General features: G+C 37.5%; 1 protein-coding gene across 5 annotated transcripts in view; it reads right to left on the reverse strand.

The window, feature by feature from the left end:
- Gphn (gephyrin) overlaps positions 1-15,171 on the reverse strand; it is a 623,546-nt gene that overhangs the window by 256,616 nt on the left and 351,759 nt on the right. The window lies entirely within an intron of this gene.

A 15,171-nucleotide genomic window follows, 5' to 3' on the forward strand; every position in this document is an offset into this window, starting at 1 on the left:
GATGCTGGCTGAAACGCCTGTCAATCAGCCAGATCTCCTGACTAATGCCTGTCAATCAGCAGGACCCCCTGGCCAATCCTGGAGTTCAGCCAACTCCCCTGACCAATTCCAAGGGGGCAAGGGACCCTAGAGACACCTTTTCCTGTCCCAAGCCCTTCCCTTCCTGCTGTAAGCCCCATAAAAGTCCAGTCCAGTCGAGCTTCCACTTGGTTTCTCCTCAGACCCTTCCCCTGTCCCCTCTGTGGGTCTGATAGAGTTCCACCCGGGAGTGATATCTCAATAAAGCCTGTTCAGCGGCCCTTTTAAATCTGCCAACTTTGGTTGCTGCCTGCCCAGCCTGATTTGACAATATATATATACATACATATACAATGGAGTTTTACTCAGCTATAAAAAAGAATGAAATAATTTGCTGGTAAATGGATAAAACTTGAGAGAAAACATAATGCTAAGTGACATAAGCCAGATTCAAAAAGTCAAGGGTTGAATATTTTTTCTCATATGTGAAAGTTAGAAAGACAATAGGAGGGGTTGGGGATGTGGCTCAAGTGGTAGCGCACTCGCCTAGTATGTGTGAGGCACTGGGTTCGATTCTCAGCACCACATAAATGTAAAATAAAGATATTAAAAAAGATATGTTATTTAAAAAAAGAAAGACAATTGGAATAAAAAAGGGATCAAGAAAGGAGAAAGGAGAAGGGAGAAGAGAAGTGCAAGTGAACTAAGAGGGAGGAAGGAGGAAAGGAAAAAGGGAGGCTCTGGAAATGAAATTAATCAAATCATGCTGTGTGTATGTAAAAATACATTACTACAAATCCCACTTTTATGTATAATTACAATGTACCAATTTAAGAAAAATGAAAGGGAGACTAGTGGAGCAAAGATCAGGAAGAGGGAAGAGCGGAGGAAAAGGGAAAAACTGGGCAACAAAATTGGTTAAATTATGTTATATGTATGCATCAATATATTATAATGAATCCAACTATTATATATAATTGTAATGCACAAGTAAAAACATTAAATTTGGGAGTCTAATGTGAATTTCTTGTAGATAACATATAGTTAAATCATGTTTTCTTCAAACTATACAGCCCATTTTTTAATTGGGTAGTTTAATTGATTTATACTTAATGTAATTATATCAACAGATTTTTTTGCATTTTGTCTTTTTTTTCTATATGTCATCTTTTTTTTCTCATTTCCTCAATAGGTTCCTTTTTTATCATACATAACTTTTACTATACTATTCTGATTTCTCTCATTTCTTTTACTAAGGAGTTTTTAGTTATTTGGTTAGTGATTTTCCTTGGAATTAATTAACATCTTAGTTTATAGCAATCTAGTTTGAATTAGTTTTATTATTATGTAAAAATTTTGCTGTTTCCTCTGTTTATGTTCTTTTCACAAATTACATATTTGTATGTGGGTACCTGTATCACCATAGATTTATAATTGTTTTATGTTGCTTTTTTAAAAAAATTATATTTACCTACATAGAGTACTTTAACTTTGTAGAGTTCTTTATTTATTCATATGAATTTCAATCACTATACAATAGCCTTTCATTTCAACTTTATAGACTCCCTTTAAGATTTCTTATAAGACAGATCCAGCAGCAATAAACTTAGTGTTTATTTGGGTCAATTAGGGCATTTTGAAGTATTTATAAGCGCACATATATGGTTTTTTTGTTCTATCAATGATGATTGTGGAATTTTAAAATTTTAAATTGAGTACCAGTCACTTTTCTAAACATTTTACATACATCAAATATTTACATTCACCTTCATTTTGCCCGTGAGAAAATTGAAGGTGAAAGAAATTATAGTATTTCATGAAAAAGTATCCAAAAGAGACCTAGAGAGGCTATAGTAATATCAGACAAAACAGACTTGGAAGATCAAAATTATACAGGGAGAGAGAAAATTATTACATGGTGATAAAATATCAGTTAATCAAGAATTGGATAACAAATATATAAGAAGCAAAACCTGACAGCACTGAAGAAAGAAAAGTTCAACAATATGATAAGAGACTTCACCATCCTACTTTCAACAATGCTTAAGATAGTTATCAAGACGATCAACAAGCAAAATAGAAGATTTAGACAACAGTATAAACCAACTAGCCCTATATTAACCATATGTAGAACAATTCTCCCAATAACAGCAAAACATTTTTTTTTCTCAAATGAATAATAAGCATTCTCCAAAATATACCTTATAATACTGTACAAACTGTACAAAGAAAGTTTAAAAAGATTTAAATCTTATAATGCATATAATGGAATAAAATTAAAAGTTGATAAGTATTCTTTAAGGAGCAATGGGCAAAGAAGAAACCACAGGGTAAATTAGAAAATAATTTGAGATGAATGAAAATGATAACAAACCAAAATTCATGGAATACAAAAAAAATCAGTGCTCAGGGAGAAATTAGTGGCTATAAATATCTATTTTAAAAATTTAAATTCAATACCTTTTACTTTAAGGAACTATGAAAAACCCACGAAGCAATATTAAGAGGAAAGTAAATGATTCAAGTGAATATAAATGAAACACAGAACAGAAAAGTGTTGAAAGTTTCAACAAATCAGAGTTGGTTCATTAAATAGACCAGTAAAATCTCTGCACAGACTGATCAAAAAAATAAGAGAAGACTCAACTTATAAAAATCAGAAATGAAAGCGTGGGGGGGCACTGCTATTGATCTTATAGGAATAAAAATGATTATAAGAGAATATTATGAAAAATTGCATGCCAACAAATTGGATAACCTGGATAAAATAGATAAAATTTTAGAAGTACAGAAACTATCTAAACTGATTCAAAAAGAAGTAGAAAATATGAATAAAAGTATAAGTAGTAAAGAAATTGAATCAGAAATAAAAAATATTTCTAACAAGGAAAAATTCAGGACCAGATGGATTCTTTAAAATTCTACCAAATGTTTAAAGAAGAATGAACACAAATCCTTCAACTCTTTCACAGAATAAAAAAGGAGGGATCATTTACTGATCCATTTCATGGACCAGTATTCTTCATCACACTAAAGACAAATAAAAACACAGAAAAAGAAAACTGTAGACCAATATCCTTTATGAATAAATTTGCAAAAATCTTCAACAAAATAGTGGGAAATTAGATCTAATGGGATATTAAAAGTATTGTACATCCAGACCAAATTTGATTTATTTCAGAAATTCAAGGAAGGCTCAACGTAAAAAAAAAATGTCACATCACATTAATAAAATGAATTTAAAAAACCCTCAAATGAAAACCTCTCACAAAACACACTCAGAAAATTAGGAATAGAAGGAAATTTCTTCATCTTGATAAAGCATCTATAAAAAAGCATAGACAACATACTACTTAATGAGTGAAGACTGAAAGCTTTCCCATAAGGTCAGGAAAAGGATTTCTGCTCTCCTCACTTCTATTCAACATTGTACTGGAAGTTCTAGCAATGGTGATTCCACCCCCACCCAACCCCAGTACAGGAGATGGAACCCAGGACCTTGCATATGCAAGCAAGTGCCCTAACACTGACCTATACCCCTCAGCTCTTTTTATTTTATTTTCAGACAGGATCTGGCTAAGTTGTCCAGGCTAGCCTCAAATTTGTAATCCTCCTGCCTCAGCGTCCTGAGCAGCTGGGATACCATGCATGCGACATCAGATTTGGTTTAGACATGGAATTTTGAAAAGAAAAATAAATAAAAGGCATCTAAATTACAAAGGAAGAAGTAAAAACACCTATATTCATAGAGACATGATTATATATGTAAAATACTGAAGATTTCACAAGATGAATGGATAAACAAATTAGAGCTAATAAACAAATTCAACAAGGTTGCAGGATAAACAAAGAACACATAAAAATCAGTTATATTTCTATATACCAACACTGAAAAATTCAAAGAAAAAATTAAAACTATTTCATTTATAACAGCATCAAAGAGAATTAATACCCACAATAAATTTAACAAAGGGGGCGCAAGACTTATACATTAAAAATTACAAAACATGGAGAGGAAGAAGATGGCGGCGAGGGGAGTGCACTGCCCCCGTGTGCCGCGTCACTGTGCGGGAGAATGACGAGTCAGGACGGCTAAAGGCTATCTTGTTAGGAATTTCCAGCAAAAATGGGGTGCTCCGGAACCTGGAGGAAGGATTTCCATCGCACGTGGATCGGCTAAGGGGGCTCAAATGCGAGAGACTTGTCCGCATGGAGGGTCACTCTGCTTGTTCGGCAAATCGCCCCGCGGCTAGAGTCTGTGGCACGCGCTGGGAAATGAAGAGATAGTGATGCAGGGACACAGCGCTGCAGTTTCTGCGGGCTTCTGCCAGCTGTGAAAGCACCGTACTCAGTGCTGAATTCTGGGTTTGAGACGGGGGAAGGAAGCGGTCCAATTCGGTTCTCCACACCGGTCAGACCACAGAGGAGGCCAGCGGCCACCATCTTGGAGAGTTGACATCACCATCCCTGTTTTCGACTGATCGCAGCTCATTCAGCCATAGAACAGGTAATTTCAGGCTGCCATTCGCCTGTGGCTTGCAGACAAATTACTCAGGCTCAGTGCTAAATAACCCGCGGAAACTGCTTCTTGGAGCCTGCTCTTATCAGAGCATGTACCGAGCACGGAGCGGCCGAGTTCCGGCTCCCGGTACTGGTCTGGCCCAGGGCTAAGGAGCCCGCGGAAACTGCTTCTCGGTCCGGGTCCTGCTGAGTACTGTGGAGGCAAATACCAACTGAGCCTTTGTGGGCAGTGGCAACGGGACTGAGACGGGGCCTGTGAGGGCTGGTCAGGACTCACCCTTTGCTTTGGTCACCCGGCAAATGGAACGAAATGCTGCCATTCACATGGGATACCAAGATGGCAGAGATCTGATGTCATCAGAAAGCGGCGGAGGAGAGAACTTCATCAATACCAGTGGCGACAGAAACAGCTGGTCTCCTGGTAGGGAGGGTGAGTCACAGACACCTGAGTCTCTCTCCCTTTGTCGTGGAGTCAGAGGGGAGGAGCGGGGCCGCCGCCTGCGCCCGGAGCAGGCCCAGCGGCTCGCCGGCGTGGTGGTCGCATGACCCCAATTGGAGTGGGGGCGGAGCGGAGCCGCCACCCGTTCCTGCAGGGTGGGCAGACCTGCGACCGACCGGCAGAACAGGCCCAGTGGTCCGCGGGCGTGGTAGGAGGGGCAGGGCAGAGCCGCCGCCCGCGCCTGCAAGGTAGGCAGACCTGCGACAGACCGGCGGATCAGGCCCAGCGGCCTGCCAGCGTGGTACACACGTCACCCCAACTGGAGTAGGGGCAGAGCAGAGCCTTCGCCCACGCCCGGATCAGGCCCAGCGGCCCGCCGGTGTGGTAGGCACGTCACCCCAGTTGGAGTAGGAGCACAGCAGAGCCTTCGCCCGCGCCCGGAACAGGCCCAGGGGTCCGCGGGTGTGGTAGACAAGTCACACCAATTGGAGGAGAGGCAGAGCAGAGCCGCCGCCCACGCCTGCAAGGTTGGCAGACCTGCAACCGACCCACGGATCAGGCCCGGTGGCCTGCCGGCGTGGTACACACGTCACCCCAATTGGAGTAGAGGCAGAGCAGAGCTTTCGCCCGCGCCCGGGACAGGCCCAGCGGCCCGCCGGCACGGTAGTCACGTCACCCCAGTTGGAGTAAGGGCAGAGCAGAGCCGCCGTCCACGCCTGCAAGGTTGGCAGACCTGCAACCGACCCACGGATCAGGCCCGGTGGCCTGCCGGCGTGGTACACACGTCACCCCAATTGGAGTAGAGGCAGAGCAGAGCTTTCGCCCGCGCCCGGGACAGGCCCAGCGGCCCGCCGGCACGGTAGTCACGTCACCCCAGTTGGAGTAAGGGCAGAGCAGAGCCGCCGCCCGTGCCTGCAAGGTAGGCAGACCTGCGACCGACCAGCAGAACAGGCCCAGGGGTCCGCGGGCGTGGTAGACACCTCACACCAATTGGAGGAGGGGCAGAGCAGAGCCGCCGCCCGCGCCTGCAAGGTAGGCAGACTGCCGCCCGACCCTGCAAGGGAGACTTTTCAACTATACAAGAGCAATATAAATATATAGGGGGAAAAATTTTCAAAAACACAACAGTTTCACCAAGCAGAAAGAAACGCAAGCAGTATGAAAAGACAAGGAAAGAAAGGACCACAAGCAATGCAGGGCAACTCAACTTTAGAAGAGGTAACAGCTGCAGCAAATGGAATGCCAGATAAAGAATTCAGGATATACATGCTTCAGATGATCTGGAGTATCAAGGAAGACATTAGACAGCAAAATCAGACAATGAAAGATCACTTCAACAATGAATTACACAAACAAATCCAGGAAGCAAAAGAGCAATTATACAGGGAGATAGAGGTTATAAAAAACAAACAAACAGAAATCCTAGAAATGCAGGAAACAATAAATCAACTTAAAAACTCAATTGAGAATACTACCAGCCGAGTAGAACACTTAGAAGATAGAACATCAGACAATGAAGATAAAGTATTTCAACTTGAAAACAACATAGACAGCCCAGCAAGACTGTTAAGAAACCATGAGCAGAACATCCAAGAAATATGGGATAACATAAAGAGACCAAACTTAAGAGTCATTGGGATACAGGAAGGTATAGAGGTCCAAACCAAAGGAATGAGCAATCTATTCAATGAAATAATACGAGAAAACTTCCCAGACTTGAAGAATGAGACAGAATCCCAAATCCTAGAAGCCTACAGGACGCCGAATGTGCAAAATCATAAGAGATCCACACCTAGACACATTATAATGAAGATGCCCAACATACAGAATAAGGAGAGAATTTTAAAAGCTACAAGAGAAAGGAAGCAGATTACATTTAGGGGTAAGCCAATCAGGATAACAGCTGATCTTTCAACACAGACTCTGAAAGCTAGAAGATCCTGGAATAACATATTTCAAACACTGAAAGAAAATGGGTTCCAACCAAGAATTGTGTATCCAGCGAAATTAAGCTTCAGGATAGAAGATGAAATTAAAACCTTCCACGATAAACAAAAGTTAAAAGAATTTGCAGCTAGAAAACCATCTCTTCAAAACATCCTCGGCAAAACATTACAGGAAGAGGAAATGGAAAATAACAATGAAAACCAACAGTGGGAGGTAGGACAGTAAAGGGGGGGGGAAATAATCAAAGAGGAAAACAAACCATGTTTAGTAACATAAATAAACAAATATGGCTGGAAGAATAACCCATATCTCAAAAATTACAAAACATCGCTGAAAGAAATTAAAGAAAATGCAAATGAGTAGAAAGACATCTGTGTTAATGTATGAAAGACTTATGGTTAAAATGGCAGTACAACCCAGAGGGATCTACAAATTCCAATGATTCCCCCATAAAAAATTTAAAAATTATGTTGAATTTCATGGAGCCCCAAATAGCTTAAAAAAAAATCTTGACAAAAACAAAGCTGGAAGATTCTCATTTCCTGATTTCAAAACTTACTTCCAAGCTGTGTATACAAAACAGTAGGACACTGACATAAAGGCAGATGTAGATCAATGGACTAGAGTTCAGAAATACTCTTAGGAGATATCCATATACAAAAAGTAAATATGAAGTCTTACCTCAGGCCACATATAAAAATTAGCTCAAAATCAAACACCTAACTATAGGAGCTAAAGCTATAAAATTCTAAGAAGAAAAAATAGGGGCAAATCTTTATGAACTTGGATTTGGTAAAGGAGTCTTAGATAGGACATCAAAAACACAAGCAAAACAGAAAAACTAGATAAACTGGATTTTATCGAAATTAAAAATCACTGTGCATCAGAGGACATTATCAAAATACAAGATATGAGATACAAAATGGGAAGAAATATTTTCAAATCATGTTTCTGATAAGGGTATAGAATACAGAATATATAAAGAACTCTTATAACAATTCACTTTAAAAATGAGCAAATAATTTGAATAGACATTTCTCCAAGGAAGATATACAAAATACCAATGTTATGGTTTAGATGTGGTATCCCCCCAAAACTCATGTGTGAGACATGCAAGAACGTTTGGAAGAGAAATGATTGTGTTGTAAGACTTTTAGCCTAATCAGTGAATTAATCCCTGATGAGATTAATTGGGTGGTAACTGGAGGTAAGTGGGGTGTGGCTAGAGGAAGTGGTTCATTGGGGGTGTGGCTATGGGGCATATATTTTATATCTGTAGAGGGCTCTTCTTCTTCCTAATCATCATGTAAGCCACTTCCCTCTGCCATGCTCTTCTTAGGAATGGAGCCAGCTGTCTATGGATTGAGACCTCTGAAACCATGAGCTCTTAGATAAACTTTTCCTCCCCTAAAATTGTTCTAGTTGGGTCCTTTAGTCACAGCAGCAACAAAGCTGACTAAAACAACCAACAAGCACAGGAAATGATGTTTAATATCCTTAGTCATCAGTGAAAAGCAAATCAAGGCAAAAGTAAGATATAGTTTCACACTTACTCAGATAACAGCAATTAAAAAAACAAAAAACAAAACAAAAAAAAAGGAAGGCTGTGGTGGACTACACCTGTAATCCCAGCAGCTCTGGAGGCTGAGGCAGTTGGACAGCAATTCAAAGCCAGCCTCAGCAACTTTGGGAGGCCCTAAGCAACCTCAGTGAGATCCTCTCTCAAAAGAAAAGAAAAGAAAAAAAATTACTAGGGATGTGGCTCAGTGGATGAGTGCCCCTGAGTTAAATCCTCAGTACCAAAAAGGGGAAAAAAAAAAAAAAAAAAAAAAAGGGAAAATAACAAATGCTGGTGAGGAGGTAGAGAAATTGGAAACCTCATACAGTGTTGGATATGCAAAATGGTGCAGATCTGTGAAAAGTATTTTGATACTTCATAAAAAATCTAAACAGAGTTATTATACGATCCAACAATTCTACACCCAGGTATCTATCCAAGAGAACTGCAAGTGGGTGTTCAAACAAAATTTTGTACAAGAATGTACATCACAGCATTATGCCTATCAGTGGATAAATAAAATGTGACATATCTATACAATAGAATATTGTGTAGCCATAAAAAGGAATACTGGTATATACTAAAATATGGGTGAATCATGAAAATATTATACTAAATGAAAGAAGTCAACTATAAAAACCTTATATTATATGATTATATTTAAATGTAATATCCAGAGAGGCAAATCAATAGAGACAGAAACTCAATTAATGGTTATTAGCTGCTGGAGGTCAGAGAGATGGGGAACGACTGCTTAATGGATGTTAGAGTCTGTAAACAAGTCAAAATAACACCTGGCATTTTGCCAGGGGAATGTTAGAGTTCGTAAACAAGTCTGGATGGTGCCTGGCAAAATGCCAGAGGGAGTGGTTTGAGAAGTAACAAAAGCGAGCCATTAAGTGTGGAGATTCCTGATTGGTTGACTGCTGTATCTAGTTTATGCTAATTAGATAAGCTGTGTGGAATGTATAAATACTGCTCCTGTCCTGCAATAAACGGCTCCTACTCCTGCTGTATCAATCTACACAAGTTGTTCGTCACCCCCCGGTTATTTTGCTGCAGCCGGACTGTGGCAAATGGACAATGTGTTTTCTTGGTGGGTGGGACGTATGTGAAGAAATATTTTGGAATTAGATAAAAGTGATGGCTGTACAACATTGTAAATATACTAAAAGCCAATGAATTGAACACTCAAACATTTTTTTTTTCAGGAAATGTATATCATGTATGTCTTCAGGACTTCTGATATTGATCCCTTTAGGGGCTATGAATAAGTGTAATAAAAATTATACCAAAGAATGAAACTGTCAAACAAGTATATCTTGAGTTCAGTTAAGTATCTGTCAAGACACTCAAAATCCTTATGGACAAGATTCAGAAAGTGGATTTTTTTTCTTATAACATTTTTTAATTGCAGATGGACACAATACGTCTATTCTATTTATTTATTTTTATGTGGTGCTGAGGATCAAACCCAGTGCCTCACACATGCTAGGCAAGCGCTCCACCACGGAGAAATACATACATCCCCAGCCCCAGAAAGTGGATCTTGATGGACTATAATAGAAGGACATGTCAACTAGTTAAGAAAGTATAAGCAATAGGGTTTCTGGTACTATGTGAAGTGGTCTGAGCTAGTTTTTGATGCTATGACCAAAATACCTGACAAGAACATCTTAGAGGAAGAAAAGTTTATTTTGGCCTCACAGTTTCAGAGTCCATGGCTGGCCAATTCTATTGCTCTGGGTCTGAGATAAGGCAGAACATCATAGCAGGAAGGGTGTGGTGGAGGAAAGCCCTTTAGTTCATGGCAGCCAGGAAGTTAGGGGAAGGAGGAAGATACGCTTGAGAAGGCAGCAACAAGATATAGGCTCCAGAGGCATAACCCCAGTGACCTACTTCCTCCAGTCATGCCCACCTGCCTTACCACACAGAAATGCAGATTATTAATCCACCAAATGAATTAATCAGTGGATCAATCCACCAATGAGGCTACTACTCTAAATCTAATAATTTTCTCTCTGAACATTCCTGCATTACCTAATATGAGCGTTTTGGGGGACATTTGAGGATACAAATCATAACATGGCCTATCCTAAGAAAAAATTTTATCAGTAACTTGAATGAAATTATGCTTAATATACCTGTGAGAGGAGGTAGAAAAAGGTAATATACTAGATGGCTAATATAGATTTTTAAAAGATCTAGTTAGTAAATTAATGGCAGAAACCAGCAATATGAAATTTAGTAATAAACATGAAGACCTGAATTTAGATTAAAACAGTGATGCAAAATAGTCCACAAGAATTTATGATTCATATTTATAAAGGAAAATCATGCTTATTAATTTTGTGTAGGTGGTGAACATATAAATATGAGATATTTTCTTACAAATTTAAAAACTAAAATAGAAGCTTGTTTTTTTACAAGGAATATTTATAAAACATTTTAAAGTTATTCTTCTATGACTTTAGAAATGTCAGCTTTTCTGATGCTTTCAATGGTAGTAAACAGTCCTTATCATTTTAGTTCTCCATATAAATCTGTGTTTCAGGACAATTAAAGGTAAAATCTTGCTGGTGACTACATTCTAGTATCAGTTTTCTATATTATATAGAAAAATTTAGTAAGCAATCAAAAAGTATTTTCATTATTACTTTAATCACTTAATATATTGGCATATCATTCTCTAGGACAAAAATATGCTGATTATTGGTCTCTTTCTTTTTCAACCAACTGTCAGAGATGTTTTACTTTAATGTTTAAATCCAAAGGTTAAATATAGCTGAGTTGTAAAAATGAAATCCCACCTCATCTGATTCACATGAATACTAATACTTAATTCTACAAAGTCCAAGAATGAAAATTTGGTATTAAATGCTGAGCAAGCCACATGTTTAGGTAATACTTTAAAGTTTTAAAGAAAAATTATGATATAGGACCTAAATTTTCAGTGGTATACATGCTATTAACACATGTTCTGAAATCTGGTAGATAACGTTAGTCCTCAATTCTTTTTAATTAAGATAAAAATACAGCTTTTTATAACTTTTCTCTGCTACCATAGCTTTCTTTCACATTGTAATGTCTAGCTTCACTTTATGCTGTTTTTAGTATTCTTTAAAAAAACTTTTAACAGTAGTCCTCTGTCCGATCTGATGTCTTATGAGTTCAGTTTTAAATGGACTGAGTGCCACTTTCAGATTTAATGTCTTCCCTGGTTCCACTGATCTCATTCTTAGTATCACTTTTCTTTGATTGAGTGTTTGGATCCTCACTCTGTTTTTCGAGTACTGGACCCCACACTACCTTTCTTTTAAAAAAATCTTATCATTAGATCCCTTTTTTCTTTCTTTGGATTTTCTCTCTTGTCCTTCTCAACTTTTGCTCCTCTGCTAACCTGATTTTCTATCCTGGCTTAACAAAATAACTGAATAAAAGTAAATATTCACTATTCAAGGGTTGGTATCTTCACTTTCCAAACTCAGCCTTCAAGGGTTCACTTATATGATTTGCCCTTTACACCTTCTCTCATGACTACTGATAACCTTTAGTTCTTCCTTGAAATTACTTAACAGATTTACTAGTTCCCTTTCATTAATTAGTTAAATAAAATCTTTGACAGACTTATTTTATATTTGTGTAAGAGGTACAATTTAATCTTTAAAAATTAATTGTTAACATGCTTCATACTGTGTTCTCCAAAGTATTTGGTTTCATGAATTAATCTAGATATTTTTCTCACTCCAGTGCTGCTTAGAGCTCAAAGCTCCCTTGCTTGGATCAGTAAGCTTCCACACATGCTACTGGTTACATTTCTTAGGTTGCATAGTGCATCTTATTTCAAGGATTTCAAACCAAGGTTCAAAACACTAATTTTCATTTGTAATTAGCTGGTCATCTCTTAGAACTTTACCCTTTTTCTTTTTCGATTGTATTGTAAGGAACTATTGCAGAGTAGTCAGAGTGCCCATGTTGGAACTAGACTGTCTGGACCTGAACACCAGTTCAGCCAACAGGCAGTTCTAAGATCTTAACCATTCTGAGCTTCAATTTTCTCATGGGCAAAATGAAGGTGAATGTAAATATTTGATGTATGTAAAAGGTTTAGAAAAGTGACTGGTACTCAATTTAAAATTTTAAAATTCCACAATCATCATTGATAGAAACAAAAAAAACCATATATGTGTGCTTATAAATACTTTAATCTTCTGACCCAAACTTTATAATGTATTTATTCATGGTCATTTATAATAGTGTCATTTATTTCCAGGCAGGTTCTGTCTCATGTTCTAATCAAATGCTCTAGAAAGACAGATTTCTTCCCAAGTGATCATGTGAATCTGACATGGTTTTCTTCATATCTTTTTACCAGGAGAAAATCACCATCTTTTCCCAGGGCAAACAGAAGATTTTCTTTCATTCAATGCTTCTTGAGAGAATTATTCTTAATCTTGATTTATCCAGAAGATTTAAATCAGTCAGTGAGATGGGATTTCCTATTATATATTTCCAAAGGTATCTTTCCTTTTTGTCTTAAATTTATACTTTTCCTGTCATTATGAATTTTTTTGAACCTATCATTTGCCTTCACACTATAAAGCACAAATTGTCTTCAGATTTGTATCTAGTCTCAAGGAGATGAACTTCACATTTATTTTATTTTATTTATTTATTTAGTTTTTTGTTTGTTTTTATTTTTTATTTGTTTTTATTATTAGTTGTTCAAAACATTACAAAGCTCTTGACATATCATATTTCATACATTTGATTCAAGCAGATTATGAACTCCCATTTTTACCCCATATACATATTGCAGATTCACATCGGTTCCACATCCACTTTTTTACATACTGCCATACTAGTGTCTGTTGTATTCTGCTGCCCTTCCTATCCTCTACTATCCCCCCCTCCCCCCTCCCCTCCCCTCCCCTCCCATCTTCTCTCTCTACCTCATCTACTGTAATTCATTTCTCTCTCTTGTTTTTTTCCCCTTTCCCCTCACTTCCTCTTATATGTAATTTTGTATAACAATGAGGGTCTCCTTCCTTTACCATGCAATTTCCCTTCTCTCTCTCTTTCCCTCCCCCCTCTCGACCCTGTTTAATGGTGATCTTCTTCTCATGTTCTTCCTCCCTATTCTGTTCTTAGTTGCTCTCCTTATATCAAAGATGACATTTGGCATTTGTTTTTTAGGGATTGGCTAGCTTCACTTAGCATAATCTGCTCTAGGGCCACATTTATTTTAGAAGCATAGAGTGGCAGGAGTTTTTTTTTGTTGTTTTTTTTTTCCCCTCTTCTTCCTCCTTTATGTCTCATTCTCCCTACTCTATCCTCTAAAATCAGGTTAAATCCCTTTACTTTCATATTTGAGTTAAATCTAACCCAAATATGAAAGTAAAGGGAGTCCTATTTGATATGACGTAGTCATTATTAGAACATTTTTCATCTTTTTGATGAGACAGTAATATTGATGCATGTTAGAGAAATGCTTTTGGTTATTAACAATAGTATACCTATCTACCTCTAATTGGCCTTTTAAAATTTATTTTAGTTCATAGAACTGAAAAATCAAGAGTTACATATAGCTCTTCAGGGCTTGGGTTGTTGGTTCAAATAATAGAATAAGGATCCAGTATCTCTATCTTTCATTTCTTAGGGTTGTTCCTTTACAATTGATTGTAGGACATCTTCTTTGCAATATTACAAGAAGGATATTCTTGGAATTGTACATATTTCTTTATTCATTTTCAGCAAAACTCCAGAATTTGTGTCCTAGTACTTCAAATAAAGTCTAAGAGACAAGACCCACTGGCTCTGACTGGTTTGAATTAAGTATTCATTGAATCAATAATGGTGACTGGTTGAAATAGTTATGCTACTTACATTAAGCCACTTTACCCAAACTACACGATTGAAGTGCAGTGTAGTATTACAAAGAGGGAATGGGAAATGGCTGCTTATGTGGAACTAACAAATGCCCATTACAAGAGGCATTTCCCAAGTCTTTTTATTTCCTGAAATAGCAAGTCGATCTGTTTGACAATAATTAGTAACTAAGTATTAAAGAATCAGTACATGGATTGTTTCATTTTCTTAAGTATAAGAAGTAGAAAATGGAGTAAGGAAAGTGAAGAAGTAATAAAGAGTCCAACTCTAGCTAGGCTGTAAATTCTTTATGGCTGAAACAATCTATTCATATTTGCATTTAGAAGCACTAGAGCATTAAAGGCTTTCCTTTTCTTTATTTTCTGTTACCTATTTCTTTTCATTCTTTTTTATGGATGCCAGGTACCAAGAACAAGAATATTATACTCTGACAAACTCCTCTTATTATCATTTATCAAAGAAAGTACAATAATGTTATATCTGTTAAAATAACCAATACTACTACTTAGACAGGATTATTAAACATCAATTAATAAATGAGAAGTTCTGAGTGATGCCATATGAGGACATGCAGTAAGTACAGTTTAACAGCCATTCTCAACTTGTTCCTCTAAAGAACAAAGTCCTAAAAATTTAAGGCATGCGTCATATGCAGTAAATAACTTCCCTTTGAGTCATGGTCTAACTTATCACTACTTAGTGATTTATTTTTGCCACTTTATACTCTTTAATCTGGAAATTTTTGGAATTTTCAAACTATCATTCAAAGTATATGCTTTTATATGCTTAAAAGAATATA

Source organism: Marmota flaviventris, chromosome 2, assembly GCF_047511675.1.
Source record: "Marmota flaviventris isolate mMarFla1 chromosome 2, mMarFla1.hap1, whole genome shotgun sequence".
Classification (NCBI taxonomy): Eukaryota; Metazoa; Chordata; class Mammalia; order Rodentia; family Sciuridae; genus Marmota; species Marmota flaviventris.